We start from the raw sequence: 16,548 nt of genomic DNA, 5'->3' as shown, positions 1-16,548 counted from the left end.
GAAAAGCAATTCACATATAGTGGATGATCGTGAATAATTTGTTAAAAAAAAAAAAGAAAAGAAAGGGAAAAGGATTTTTTTCATTCAATGGCTTTGAATAAATCCGTTTTAAAACTACAGAAATTTAAGAAATTGCAGTCCATGTGTCCTCCTCCGCCTCTTCTAACTCCTCATTAGAATACACGTCTCAGAGGGTGAATTCATAGGTTCTTTCCCTATTTATAATTATAAACGTAAATGTTTTCTTGGTTTCCAATAGAATTGATTTCTTTTCACTTTTTAATTTAAAATTGTTTCAAACTTTGAAAAGTTGTAAAAGGAGTACAAAGATGTCACATGTGATCTCACCCAACTTTGCTAATTGTTGCCTTTTCTATCTCCTAATATTGAAATATAACTATGCTTGTCTATTTTTGTACAGGGGACCCAAAAAACCTGGAATTTACTTATAAAAATTGTGCATTTATTTTTAAATGCTTAAACTTCATGTACTCTTTTGATGCAATACACCTGTCGAGATGCTTTATCCACTGCTCAAAACAGATTTTGAACTTGTCAGTTTTAATGTCTTCTAGTGCTTCTGCCGTTTTTTTGTTTCTCCTGTCCCACATCAGCAAAACGTTTCCCTTTGAGGATGTTTTTCATCAGGGGAATTAAAAAAAAGGCACTTGGGGCAAGAGGGTGATTAAGGAGGGTGGGGAACAGGAGTCGTGCCCTTTGTAGTCAAAAACTGCTGTCATGGTGGAAGAACCAGTCACCTGTTTGCAACAACTTGGCATGTTTCTTCCAAAAATCATGACACAACTTTCTCAAAACTTTCAGATAAAACCTTTGGTTGACTGTTGATTCTGAGGAATAGATTCCAAGTGTATTACAAGGGACTCACCCTCCTAAAGATAATTCTGGTTTTGTGTGTGGGGGGGGTCCCCACTCATATATCATTTTATAAACTCAGGATTTGTTAAGAATCATGTAGCCCATTTGTTGGACACATCTCTTTGGTCTCTCAGTCTGAAATAGTTCCAGGACTTTCTTTTGTCATTCATGACCTCAGCATTTTTTTTTTTTTTTACCTGACCAGGCCACTAACTTTGTTAACTGTACCTCTGTTGAGGTTTCTTTGATTTTTTTCATATATGTATCATATATTTTTATGACCATGCCATATATATTTATATTATGTATAAAATCATCATATTGTTTTAAAGATATAACAGGTGAAGCAAATAGTTTAAAAAGTATATATGGGAGAGTGACATCGGTTTCATATACCTACAAACTATTTGTTATCTGTGGAATGCTTACAAATCTGTTGAAGTCAAACAACTTCATTTAAGTAATAGCTTAACTGGTTCATTTTAGTTTGTTTACATATAATGCCTTTTTCTCCCAAACTTCTGTGCACATCTGGTGAATTGGATCAGTTTATTCTTCGAAATTGAAAGAATAAAGCATCAAGTCCAACCCTGCAATTTTGTGGAGAAGTTTTCATCCTTGCCTGTATGATATCTATCTCCTGACAAATGCTTTTCTTAATTATACTAGGTGAAAGCTGATTGTTTATATTTGGTAATCATTTAAAAGAAGCTTTCAACTAAACTTCTCATTTTCGTAAAAAATTCATCAGTTACACTGTTGGAAACTTTGAGATCTTTAGGTTTCTTATAACCATGATGCCAATTTCTCAGCTATAATTTAAGATAATGGAACTTTAATGATGACTTGGTCACCTATGTTACTCAAGATAATAGGCTGGTAGAAAAGCATCAATGATTGCATGACAATGTTTTGGATGGTAACCGCTGTAACAGAGGCATGCTGATAGAATAGCAGCTCTCTACTTCTTCAAGTATGTATGAGCAGAACCGATTCAGCTTGCTGGGGAAAGATGCTGAACATGAGTTTCACTCAAATATAAGATTTTTTGAAAACCAGCTTGAGCCATGTGTGACCTTACAATTCAATTTGAGAAAAGATTCAATAAAGGCATGATGAATCAACCAACTAGTTTTTGCATGATCTGTAAGTACTCCTTAATTTTGTGCATTAAAAAAGAGGGTAGAATGTCATTTTTATGATAGAAATCACTTTTGAATTGCATTTTGGTTTTGATTTAATGTTTGTGGATAAATGAAATATTCAAAAAACGTTGTACATATTCTAAGGCAATACTTATTTGTCAGAAGCTACTGTTAGATTTTGTTTAAGAAAAAAATATGTTCTGATCCCAACATTATTACTGCACTAAATCTGGAAAATCTACAAGATGTACATGGTTAAGGATGTGTATGGGAAGCTAAGTAAGTTTAAAGACACTATTATTTGTGTGGATCAATTTAGAATCAAGAATCAATGATTTTGGAGATCATTTATTCTCTTTTATATTTCAATGTAAATTGAAAACATATTATTTTATCTAAGTTATCCTTTGGAAATAATGTCATATCTATGCTTTTCTTTCCTTTAGATGCATATATTCCTGGCAAAGAAAGGCATTATTATTGGATTGTCTCCTATTCTCAAATCAAAAAGGCATTTTAAAAAATAATTCTATGAAAATGTTTTATATCAATGAATTTAACAATTATTTTACACAGTGTTTTTGCCTTCCATTGATTGGGTGAGGCTCATCCACATTAAGGAGGGTAATCGGCTTTACTCAGTCTTATCCAAAAAAAAAAAACCCTCACAGACACAATGAAGCAAAAACACTGTTACTCTGTCTGACAGCCTTCAAGATGAGACATTAGTTTTTTCTTGCCTTTGGACTCGAACTGAAACATCATCTCTTCCTAGATCTTGAGACTGTCAAGATCTCACTCTCAGCTCTCCTGGGCCTCCACCTTACCTATAAAGGTCATGGAATTTCTCAGTCTCCAAAATCACATAGCCAATTCCCCATAATAATAATAATATGTGTGTGTGTATATAGTTATTATATGTGTGTGTTAGAGGTAAAATAAACTTTGTGAGATCTGTTAATGTGAAATTTTATTTAACCTACATTTATATTAGATTGATAGTTTGATAAAATATCAAAGTTTAGATTTTAAAAATTGAAATCTTTATTAAAAATGTTGACTATGATACTAGATGTGATTTTTATTCTTTAGGTTTTCTCTATAGTTTCTTTTATTCAAAAATTAATATTATTTTATCTTTGAATTTATGAATTTCACAATAATTTGCTTCTAAATGTAACAATTGGTTGGTATCAAAATCATATCTTCAGTCACTTATGTGGCAAGTAGCTTGGCTTCCTCCCATTTTTGCTGAAAAAGAAAAACAAAACCAGTCAAACAAATAATAAAACCCTTGTGTCATATGTATACTTTTCTGGAGGAAGTTTTCTCCTTTTCTCTAGTGCCACATGATTCTATTATCAATCAGATCAGCAGTTTTGGGGGTTTGGGGGGGTTTTCTTGTTTCTTTGTTTGTTTTGCCTCCTTGTGAAGAATTGTAGTGTTACATTGTTTCAGATTTTGGTGGGAAGACAGACACATTGGACATCATTATGCATCTTATTCAATTCTATTTATTCTTCCAGAGCACAACATCAGCAACTTGAATTTCTTAATAACTTTTACTATTGAGCAGGCTAGACATAAAAACATTGGGCAATACAGAACTTTCTTTGACTCAGACAATTTCAAACTCAGGAAAGCAGATTCTATGTGAGTAAATGTCAACAAATAGAAGATCACAAAGAGCAATCTTGTCATTGAGGTTTTTACTCCTTTGGTGCTGCCTAAGAAGGACTAGTACTTCATTTCTTATCATCTTGAAGCCTTCACTCAATGATGTTTGCAATAGTTGACATATAAAGAGCATTAGATCATATGTAGAAAATTTTAAATTTATCATTTTATAATATTAAAATATAATTCAAAGTATGTGACAAGAATATGATTTACCTATAAACTTTCCTTCTCAAAGATGCATTATCACACAAAACATAATAAAATGGGTCTAAATGCCATAAACATGAATGAGAAAAAAAGTTTGGCATTTATAGTATTAACACAGGTAGTTGGAAGATATTCCATTTTTATTAGAAGAATATAGTAACACAATGGCGACAACCCTAATAAGAAAAAATAAGCAAAAAGCAATTTGAATCTTATGCTGTAAAATCCTCAGGACTACAAAAACTTAATTCCGAAAAAGGTGTTTTTAAAATATTTTCTTTAAGAGGAAACTGTTTATTTTATTAAATGGGCAACTGCAGAAGGGGATGAAATATCATAACCTGTGAAAAGTTATCGCTTATTATTATGTATAGACTTGTGTAATTGTCTTTATCACAGCAAGCAACATGAGTTCTAGCCTCATTCAAGTAAGGGGGAAGGGCAGAGTCAAGTTGAAGGTGAACTACTTAAAGATGAAAGAGAATAAATATAAACCTTGTTGTTGTAACCTAAGAGAAAGTGAGAATAACTTCAGTTTGAACTAGCAAGAGATTTAATAGAGGTCAAAATCATGCAAGACAGATATACAACAAATAATAGAAATGTTAAGTTTTTGATTTATTCATGCTAAATGCTATGAAAATTTAAAATAGCAACAGCTTTATGTATGAGTCTATGTAACTGAGTCAGAAAAATTTCATAGGAAACATGACATTAGGGCTAATTTATTAACAATTCTATTCATTTTACACTATCTCTTTCTATTTTTTCGAAATATAACACATGCATTTATAAAACATTTGCTCTTAGCTTTAATTAAAAACAAATGTCTTCTTTATTTTGCAAATATGCAAAAATTTATATATAAAAATTGGTTCTTTGTAAAATAATATACTTTAACTTGAGGTTAATTCCTTAGTTTGAACAAAAATTAAAATAAATTTAAATTGGAATTTATTTTTTGTGTTTTAATTATTTTTATAAAATTTTCATTTGGATTAGCTGGTTGAATCGTGAATTTATATTATATTTCTCAGAAAGTTAATGCAAATAGTAAAATTTTATTTTAAACCAGGTAAAATATAAAACTATAAAATCTGAAAGAGTAGATCAATTAATATAAAATTTAACCCAAAGAAATAAGAATTTTCCATGCACATAACCAGAGGCATATATCACAGTCATTATGCATAAAAATATTGAACTAGAGTTTTTCAAACAAAATAAACTAATTAAACGACAAATAAGAACACAGGATTTGCATCATTTAAAGCTGTCTGTTCAGTATTTTTGTTAAATACAAAGGAAAGGCAGTAATAACTTTATTTTACTATGTCAGTTTATTTTATATTATATTATATTATATTATTATAGTGATGAGGCGTACAAGCGAGGATCAACTACATAAGTAGGCTGCATACAGGTGAAATGTGGGCTTCTTTTTATTTTGTTTTGTTTTTTTGAGTTGGAGTCTCACTCTGCCACCCAGACTGGAGTACAGTGGCTACTCCTGGCCATTGCAGCCTCGACCTGCTGGGCTCCGAAGATCTTTCCGCCTCAGCCTTCCAAGTAGCTGGAACTACAGGCGCGCACCACCACACATGGCTAATTTTTGATTTATTGTAGAGATGAGGTCTCGCCAAGTTGCCCAGGCAGGTCTCGAACCCGGGGGCTCAGGCAATCCACTCACCTCAGCCTCCCAAAGCACTGGGATTACAGGCTGAGCCACTGAGCCCAGCCAAAATGTGGGCTTCTAACTGGCCCTTACTCCCCCTGGTAGTGGATTAGATGCCCTTGGTGTTATAACGTACCCTCCACTGTCTTTGCTCTGTCCCTCTCAGCAATGCCCCCAAACTGCTGATCCCTCCTTTGTGTTAATGTAACTAATGTTCAGGTCCCACTTATAAGTGAGATAATGAGTTATTTAGTTATTTGATTCTGTGGTAGTTCACTTGGTATGATAGTCTCCGACTCCATCCAACATGCTGCAAAGTTTACGATTTTGTTATTCTTTATGGCTATGTAAAACTCCATTGTGCATATGTACCATATTTTCTTTATCCAGTCCACTTTCAGTGAGCAGTAGGGTTGGTTCTATGTTTTTTCTATCGTGAATAATGTGGTAATAAACATGCATGTGCAGGTCTCTTTTTTGTGGAATGATTTATGTCCCTCCAGGTGTATTCCCTGGATTGTATGGTAGTTTAATTTTCAGTTATTTTAAGAATCCCACACTGCTTTCCATAGAGGTTGAACTAGCTTTCACTCCCACTAACAATTTACAAGGAGAAAGATTTATACAACCTGAAGAGGAATCACGGTGTTCCCACCAACAATTTTGAAATATCCTCTTTTCTCCTTACCCATGCCAGCATGTGTTGTATTTTGACGTATTAATGATAGCCATTCTTACCAGAGTTAGGTGGTATCTCATTACAATTTTGTCTTGCAATTCTCTGATAATTAGTGAAGCTGAGCATTTTTTCATGTGTCTGTTGGCTGCTTGTATGTCATCTTTTGAGAAGTGTCTGTTCATGTCCTTTGTCTACTCTTTAATGTTTTTTCCCCCTTTTACTTAATTTGAGTTCTTATAGATCCTGGATGTTAGACCTTTGTCACATACATAATTGGCAAATTTTTTTCTCCATCTGTGTGTTGTGTATTTATGCTCTTGATGATTTCTTTTGCTGTGAAAAAGCTTTCCAGTTAGATAAGGTTTCACTTGTCTATCCTAGCTTTTATAGTATTTATTTTTGGGTTCTTTGTCACAAGACAAGGACTCCCACTTTCACCCCTCTTGTTCAACATAGAGCTGGAAATCTTGTCCAGAGCAATCAGGTAAGAGAAGAAAATCAGGGATATCCAAATAAGAAAAGAGGAAGTTATACTATCTCTCTTTGAAGAAAATATGATTCAAAACCTTGAAAACCCTAAGTTGTCTGTCAAAAACCTTCTAACACTGATAAATGGCACTGGTAAAGTCTTGGGTTACAAAAGCAATGTGCAAAAGAGAGTTGCTTTTATATACACCAGGAATAAGCAGGCAGAAAACCAGAAAAAGAGCACAATCCCATTCACTATAGCACAAGAAAGAAAGAAATACCTCAGCATCCACCTAACCAGAGAAGTGAAAGAGCTTTACAACGAGAACTACAAAATGCTACTCAAGGAAATCAAGGATGACACAAATAAATGGAAAAAACATTCCATGCTCATGGACTAGAATAATAAATATTGTCTAGATTTCCATTCTATCCAAGGCAATCTACAGATTCAATACAATACCCATCAAATTATCAATATCTTTTTTCTCAGACCTGGAAATGACAATAGAACAATTCATATAGAAACAAAAAAAAGAGCATAAATAGCCAGTACAATTCGCAGCAAAAGGAGCAAAAGCAGGAGGTATCACACTTGCAGACTTTAAACTTTATTACAAGGCTACAGTAAACTAGGCAGCCTGATATTAGTATAGGAATAGGCACATAGACCAATGGAACAAGACAGAGGTTCCAGAAGCAAAAACACAGTCTCTCAACCAACTCATTTTCAACAAAGTCACCAAAACAAGCACTAGGGAAAGAAGATCATATTTAGAAAATGACACTGGGAAAAATGGTTAACCATATGCAGAAGAACAAAACTGGACCCCTATATTTTACCATATACAAAAATCAGCTCAAAATGGATCAAAGACCTAAACGTAAAAGCTCAAACTATAAGAATCCTAGAAGAAAACGTAGGAAACACCCTTATGCACATCAGAGTAGGCAATGAATTATTGACCAAGTCCCCAAAAGTAATAACTTTAGAGTGGGCAATCATGGCAGAAATCTTCTTAACTAATTGATCAATGTCAACATCATCAGCAGTGAGACATATCAAAATCAAGAAACACAATATGATGCATAAGGGAGTATACATCATTTTTCTGATACCCTTGACAAAAATGCACAACCGTAGTCCAATTTTGTGGAAACACCAAACAAATCTTATTTGAGGGACATTCAGCACAATAACAACTCAGTGTTCTTCAGAAGTGTCAAGATGATGAAAGACAAGGATATATTCAAAGATTATTACTGACTGCAGAAAACTGAAAAAAAAAAAAGCAAACATGCAATGTGGAAATTTGAATAGGATCCTGGAAAAACATAGAGACAGTAGTGGAAATAAATACTGCTGAAATTTTAATCAGGTTTTTATAGTAGATATTGCTTCTGATTATTGCACAAAGTTATATAAGATGTTCATTTTGGCACAAGCAGAATAAAAGATTTATGGAAACTTTCTGTATTATTTTTATAACTTTTCATTTATCCAAATATGGTTGAAATTTTAAAGTATGAGAGGGAGAATATTATAGTAATGAAGAACAGATTAGATTTTGTCAAGCATTGGTGCAAGGTGTGGGATAGATTATCATTTATTACAGGAGATAATTATTTTAGATATTGGGATTGTTCTTGATCTTTATTGTATAACAGTTATGGTACTCTCTGCATTTACCAAAATACATAGAAAGGTAAATGAAAAAGAGTGAGTTTTATTTTGTGTAAAACTTAAACAAATACAAAAAAAAAGAGCAAGTAACCTGGAAAAATATTTACAGCAAATAGACAAATATGGTAATAATAAAAAATAAAAGGAATACCAATAAAAGCACAATATTTGAACTAAAATTTATTTCACAGCCACAACTAACAGAAAAAATAATAATTATTTGAGATAGTAGTTATATGAAGGTAAAGTGAATAAAAGATGACATAATCTTTTGAAATATAGAGTTAATTATTTTATGATTGGATGTATAAGTCATTGATAATTCACTATGTTAAGTATGTCTATTATATCATTAAAGATGTAAAACTAATACATGTCAACCCATTAATTCAATTTTTAAATCTCTTTTAATTTTAGTAAGTCACTTATTCGGTAAATAGAAAGTGATCTTTCATTACCCACCTGGTGGTGGATAATGAATCTCCAGCGGCAGAGCCAGACAGTTAAGTTAAAGGATTAGCACACAAAGTTAATATAGTGTCCCCCTGTTGCAAACAAGCGCCTATGAAAAAGGTATGATACACACACACACACACACATACACACACACACAAACACACACACACACACACACACACACACACACACACACCTGGTTTTATGCCAGTTTCCAGATATGAGAAAGGTACCCCATCTGAATTGAAAGTTTAGGATGGTGTCTAATTAGTTGACGGTTTTTGAGCCTGTAGATTATACTTTGCATCTAGGAGTTGGGGTATAGTACACAAAATGAGACATAGTTTTAGACATTGTGGAAGAGCTAGCACTTAGACCACCTGATTAAATGTGTAACCTTAAATGGCCTGGTCTTTCTTTGTAAAGGACATCTCATCCACTTCACACAATGTTCATTGTGGAAAATTACTGATACTTTAATGATGGACTAAAAAGTATCCTGTTGGAAAGTCCAAATCAAAGTGTGCTGGATATATTTTCTTTTCTGCTTACAAGATACTATCTCACAGTTTCCTTCTTATTCTCTGCCTGAGATCCTGATCTGGGTGAACCACAGCAATAGGATCCTTCTCACTATAGTTTCTGGTAGCTTAAGTTCAATGGAAAATCCTAAATGAAGAGCAGAGAAAGGAAAGTGAATTCAAGGCATTTAATTCCATGGCTGATCTTTAAGTTTACTGTTGCCAAATCTGGGGTAGGGAAAGCATGCCCAGATGACTTTGAATTTCTGATAAAGGACAAATAATTGCCTAAGGATGAACATGCGGTGTTTGGGAGCTGTCAACCCTACTTCAATGTTGTTGGTCTTGCAGAATTTTTCAAAGATTATAGCTAGTTTCAAGGCAGTCTCTACAAGCAGTTTTCTTATCAAAAGTTCTGTTGTTTTCCAACTCCCCTCTGCTTAGATGGGTATTAACTTTGATGACAGTGACATTGAGGAATATTGTCTAAGGTGTTGCATTTTACCTAAAGCAAAATCCAATTTTGTATCATCCTCAAGTTCGGTAAAGTAGAAAAATGGGAAAAAATAAGTCATTAAATTTAAATTACCAAAATGTCATAAGTTCTTTATTATTTTGATTTAACAAATTGCCTTTGTCTCTAATAGCAATGAAGTCATCTCTTTTGTATTCCATTGACAGCCTTTATAAGAATTAATAATTGGATAGCCTATGAATCTGGAATTATACCCCTAAAACTTGATTGATTCTGCTTATTACGGGCTAGTGATACAGAGAGACCTTACACTAAACATGCTTTAAGAATCCTTAGAAGAAGTAGATGATCTTGGACTAAAGACAGGTAAATCAAGACCTTTGAATCAAAACAATGCTGACAACATTTTTTTTAAAAGATTCCATTGACAATGACAGAAAAATAAGCTTGTTTTGAGATCTTTGCTATCTTTTTTATTACTTCGTTAAAAAATCTCACTTGTTACTTTATTTACATAAACCTTAGCAATTGTTCTAAAAGTATTTCCAAAATTATGTTCATACATTATTATCATAACTATACTTTTAACTTCCCTCATCAGTTCTGTAGCATGTAAAAATGTCATTCATCTGTGCCTTTCTCTAAATCGATTTGACTATTGCATCTGTCTGCTCCTATTTTAGCCCCTGGAAAGCACCTCATTGCTGTTTCATTAAATATTACAGAGGGAAGATTCTCTTTAACTGGTTTATTTTTGTACTAGAATTATTCTCATGTATCAACTCCAATTTTCAATCTTGTAAAAATTGGATGCCACAAATCACTGGAATGTGTCTGTAGAAATGATTTCTACCTTGTGGGCATAACTTAACTCACCAGAGTAAACAATTTACATAGGAGCTCTTCTCACCACAGTAGTCAGTCTGTTTGTTCTCTCAGACATTCTTCAGCTTGTTTCTTGGGAATTATTAATTTCTATTAAAATAATCTACTAATCTCAAAGGATGGATAATTGACTTATTTCTGATGTGATAAATTGTACAATATGTTCCTCACTAGGATACTAATTTTTAAGTGAAAAGCAGACATTCAACTGACTACTTCATACACTCTGTTTTGTCTTTATGATGGCGTTATTAGAAATTTCTAATTAAAAATCCTTACATTGCCAGAGGACCATGTTTCCTTGGGAATTATTCCCGGAAACCTGTAAAATAAGACAAGTACAAACAAATCAGCCCTGCTTCCTAGAGAGATAATATCTTCATGTGCAACACTGGGACTGTTATTTCAACAGCAAGAATACAAACAACAACAAGATTGATCCAGAATTCACCATTAAACTTGACAGAAGCAAAACAGTATGCTGATTTTACTCTAGAAGTCAAATTTATGTTCATTAACCAGAGCCCAATTACAGCTCTGGATTTATTTTTGCTGAGACAAGAGAGGTAATAGAAACTATTATATGCTGCATCAGAATAAATACAACTGATCAGATGAAACAATGTGCAGGTGAAATTAAGAGAAGGTGAACTGACTTTCTAAAATTAAGCTCAACAGATTGTTAAGACATGTTGTTATGACCTAATCTCAGCAATCTAGATATAGGTACTCATATTATTTTAGGGAAATTGATAATCATTTTGCTTTTTATTATTTATTTTATTTCAGCTGAAAATTTATTATTTCCTGAGTCTTGTACACCAGGATCCTTCCATTTTACATTAGATTTTTCCAGAGTTTGTGCTACAGTAAATATAAAAATACTCAACACTTAATTTTGTCTACATAAAAACACTATCTTTTGACAATCAAACTGTGATTTTTCTATTGATATGTAATCCACATATAATCATATTCACCCATTCATGTACAAATCACTGTTCTTAATGTAATCACAAAGATGTGCAGCCATCACAACTAATTCTAGAATAATTTATACTATATATCATTTTTTGTATCTTCTGGTGTGTGTGCATGGATGTGTGGTTGGGTAGATGCATGATGCATAGATGGAGTCTGGGCAGTTGAGGGAGCTCTGTGTGGTGAGGGCACAGCCGAGAGCAGGGCAGGATGCAGGAAACTGTGACCTTTGACGGTTACTTTGGGTCTCAGAACTTTTAAACTATAGAAATCTTAACAAGTTCCTTGTTTCTAGTTAGAATTTCATGGGCCTGTCAAGTCCCAGAGATCACTGGGGCTGACAGAAGATGCCTCATGTTTTTATTTTGCTGAGCAATAAAGACATATAATAAATGACTATCATAATTTCAGAAAAAGATCTTTAACATCAAGCAGGAAAAACATATTTTCAAACTTTGATATGTTAAAGAACATTGTACACATCGTTCCAAAGCCCTTTCACATTTTACTGTGACGCTGGTCAGTTGGCCATTATTTATTGAGCACAAATTGTGTTCTCAGTGGACAAGAAAGTTGCAGCCTCTGTCCTTACAATGTGGACCTTCAGTGAAGCCACCAGGAGGACATTTCAGAGGGACAGATGTGTGCTCAGAAGGGCAGTGCTGAGAGAGCACAGCCCTGGGGTGACTGTGGCAAAGGCTGGTCCAGGCAAATCCTTTTATTGGTCAATGAAAGGACAAGCCCAGACAGGAAGAAGGTTCAGAGAGGGTCAACCATGGCCCCAAGCTGCACAGCCATGAGTGCACAGCTCGGCAAATGGGTCCTGAGGGAAGTCCCTGCATCTGCCAGAGCAACTCCAGCAGTTCCAGCAGGTGTCTCCATAGTTGCTGCCTCGAAGGGTTGGGTAGTCCACCTGCCACTCGGCTCCACCTGTGCTCTCCTGGGAGGGGAGGGACATGGAGGCTGACACTGGGTGACCCCTGGGATGTGCCTGGCAGCTCCCAGGTGATCGCGAAGTGACTTTTCTGAGGGATGCACATAACAAGAAGGAGGGAAGGTGTCTGATAGGGGATTGGACAATGACCCCTAGCTCCCAGGTGATAGGATGTGTTGTCTGCAGGGTCCACCCAGACTGCTCCCGGGGAGGCTCAGTAAGGAGCCTGGCCTGGAGCTTCCCAATTTATAATATATATCATTTTGTGTATCTACTTTGGAGAAATATCTCTTCGGATCTTTTACCAGTTTTTAAATGTGGTTGTCACGTTATGGTAGATTGTAGAAGTTCCTTTTATATTTAAAAGAATACTAAACCTTTTCCAGATATGTAATTTCAAATATTTTCTCCCATTTTGTGGAATGTCTTTTTCATTTTTGTCATCGTGCCCTTTGAAGAACTTTTTAAAATGAAGATCAATTTATATATTTTCATTTTACTTGTGCTTTTCTTTACATCAAAGAAATCTTAACCCAATCCAAGATCATGAAGATTTACTCATGTATTTGCTTCTAGGAATTTGGTAGTTTCAGTTCTTATATCTACATTTAATATCTATTTTGAGTTAATTTTAATATATAGTGGAAGACAAAGTCATCTACTCTAATGTTTTTGCACGTGGATATCCCTTTGTCCCAGAACCATCTGTTAAAAGTACTATTATTTCCCCCATTGAATTATCTTGACACCTTTGTTAAAAATCAATTAACCATAAAAGTACAAGTTTATTTATGAGCTATAAATTCTATTTTCTTTATCTATATTTCTATTCTGTGCCAGTAGCACAGTCTTTTTTATATTAACTTTATAATGGTATACTCTCAACATTAGCAATAGATGTCTCACAAGGTCTTTCATCTAGTTATCTAATTTGTTGGATTATTTATAGTATTTTCTTATATACTTTTATATTTTTGTAAATTCAATGGTAATGGCCATGCTTTTGTTTCCATTTTTGTAATTTAAGTCTCCTTTCTTTTACTCTTGGTAATTGTAACTAAATGTATATCAATTTGTGTTGATCCTTTAAAATAGCCGACTTCTGACATTGCTAATTTTACATATTGCTTTTCTATTGACATTTTCATCAGCTTTTGCTCAAATAGTTATTTCCTTTTTTTTTTTCTGCTCACTTTAAATGTAGTTTTCCTGGTTCCCTTTTTTTTTTTTAGCTTTTTAAGGTAAAACATTATATTATTGATGTGAGATATTTTTATTAATATAAGTACTTTCAGCCATACATTTTAGTTTTATCTCATAAGTGTTAGTGTGTTATGTTTTCATTTTTCTTCATCTCAAAGTATTTTCTAATTTCGCTTCTGATTTCTTGCTAAACTGTTATGACATCTAAAGGTATTTTGTTTATTTTCACATCTTTGTGAATTTTTCATATTTCCTTCTATTGATTTCCAATGACAATTCACTGAAGTCAGAGACATGTATTTTAGTGTTTCACTTATTTATTTATTCATAACTGACAAACAATAATCATGTATGTTTTGGGAGTATAGCGTGATGTTTTAATCTCTGAATGCATTATAGATCAGGTTAATCAAGCCAATTAATAAATCCCTCATCTCACCAACTTACGCTTTTTGATGAGAATGTCAAAAATCAATAATTTGAGCAATTTTAAAATGTACAATGCATTATTATTAATTGTGGTCACCATGAGTGCAATAGATTACTAAAACATATTTCTCCAGCTAACTGAAACTGTGTACCTTTTGATCGATGTCTTCCTTTTTTTCCATTCTTCCTGCTTCCCATCCCAACCTCTGGTAACCATTCTCCTCTGTTCTATGAAATCCATATTTTTTGATTTTACATATAAGTAAGATTGCAGAGTAATTTCTATGCCTGGTTTATTTCACTTAGCATTATGTCCTCCAGATCCACCCATGTTATGTAGATGATAGAATTTTCTTCTTTGCTAAGGTTGCTTAATGTTTCTTTGTGTACATATGCCATATTTTCTTTCCTTATTTTTTTAAGTTTTTCTGGTTGCAAGTTTATTTCACACAAAATAATCTCCTCCAGTTTTACTGAGGTGACTGACCGTATCCACAACCAAATTTGCCTCTGCACTGGAATTCAGTTGCTGACCCAGCCCCAGCTACAGCTTTCTTCTCAGCACCAGGGGGCACAGCACTCCGTCTGTAGTGTCTCTGTCAGCTTCTCCTCTTGTAAGTCTTGCAGGTTGTTAACCCTCCAGACCTTTGGGTCGAGGTCTGCCAGTCTCTGGACCACTGTGCGCAGCATGGTTGGCACAATCGCAGGGGAGATGGAAGTAATCACGTAGATACTGGATACCCTCATTGGTTGTGTCTCCAGGCAAACTGTTCCTTCACGTAGCCTCAAGACTTGAGAGACTGCATGGCCTTCAGGTTGGGCACATTCTTGTCGGCCAGCTCTGGGTGCTTAGGCATATGGACGTCCTTCTTGGCCACCATTACTCCCTCCTTAAAAAGGAGTTCATAGATGGCAGTGCGATTCTTCTTGTGCATCAGCATCGCTACGGCCGCCGTATTTTCTTTAATCCATTCATCCATTGATGAATACGGCTTGCTTCCATATCTTGATGACTGTGCTTAATACTGCAACTAAGACAGATGTGGAGATATATCTTCAACATCCCAATTTCAATATCTTTGGATATAGACCCAGAAATGAGATTGCTGAATCATATTGTAATCCTACATTTAGGGTTTTTTGTTTTTTTGTTTTTTTGAGAAAATATCATACTGTTTTCTAAAATGACTGTGATAATTTATATTCCCTCTAACAGTGTTTATGAGTTCCCTTTACTCCACCTCCTCACCAACACTTGTTATCCTTTGTCTTTTTGACAATGACCATTCTAAGAGAGGCTGCATTTCTTTTGCAATATTTTAATTTGCAATATTTTGATTAGAGATGTTGAACTTTTTAAAAATATCTTTGTTGGCCATTTAGATGTCTTCTTTTGAGAAAGGTGTGTCTTTTCTTCAATTTTAATCTTCTTCTCCTTCTTCATCTTCTTCTTATTAGTATTACAATTGTTATTATTATTTAGTATTTCTTTCTTGTTTGAGTTTATTATATATGTTTGGATTTTAGCCCCTTATCAGATATAAGATTTGCAAATATTTTCTCTTAATCTGTGGATCATCCCCTCACTCTGTTGATTGTTTTCTGTACTCTAAACTTTTTCATTTTATGTAACAAATCCTTTTTATAATTTATTTAGGTATCTTATTTTTTTGGCAAAGCATATGTTCTAGTCTATAGAATGTTTTATGTTTACTTGAGAAGACTGTGCATTCTTTTGTGTTTGTTTGAAGTGTTCTATACATTTTTTAGTTATAATTAATTTAACTCTTCTATTTCCTTATTGGTCTTCTGTCTTATCCTATCTATTATTTCAAGATGATTATTCAAGTCTTCAATTATTATTGTTAAAATAAATATTTATCCATTTAATTCTGCCAATTTTTGCTTCCTGCATTTTGGATCTCAGTCATTAAATGCACATATATTTATAGTTGTTTATCTTTTCATGGACTTAACTTTTGATCATTACATTTTTTTCTTTATCCCTATTAATAATTTTATCTTAAAATATAATTTTAAAAATATTATAACTACTGTAACTTTATTTTCATAACCATTTGCATAGTATATCTTTTGATTCCTTTCCTTGATTTTACACTGTGAGATTTTTACATGCTATGTGTGCCTTTTGTAGACATAGTTGAGTATAGTTGAGTTATACTGTATTTTAAATCCATTCTACCACTCTCTGCCCTCTAGTTGGAGTGTTTAGTTTATGTATATTTAAGG

At 33.7% G+C, this 16,548-nt stretch overlaps 1 pseudogene; it reads right to left on the bottom strand.

The window, feature by feature from the left end:
- Positions 1-14,768: 14,768 nt before the first annotated feature.
- LOC103266201 lies at positions 14,769-15,239 on the bottom strand (annotated as a pseudogene).
- Positions 15,240-16,548: the final 1,309 nt, after the last annotated feature.

Source organism: Carlito syrichta, unplaced genomic scaffold, assembly GCF_000164805.1.
Source record: "Carlito syrichta isolate Samal-C Ts95f unplaced genomic scaffold, Tarsius_syrichta-2.0.1 Scaffold307072, whole genome shotgun sequence".
Classification (NCBI taxonomy): Eukaryota; Metazoa; Chordata; class Mammalia; order Primates; family Tarsiidae; genus Carlito; species Carlito syrichta.
Note: the sequence above shows the minus strand (reverse complement) of the source record. Positions and strands in the feature narration are given on the sequence as shown.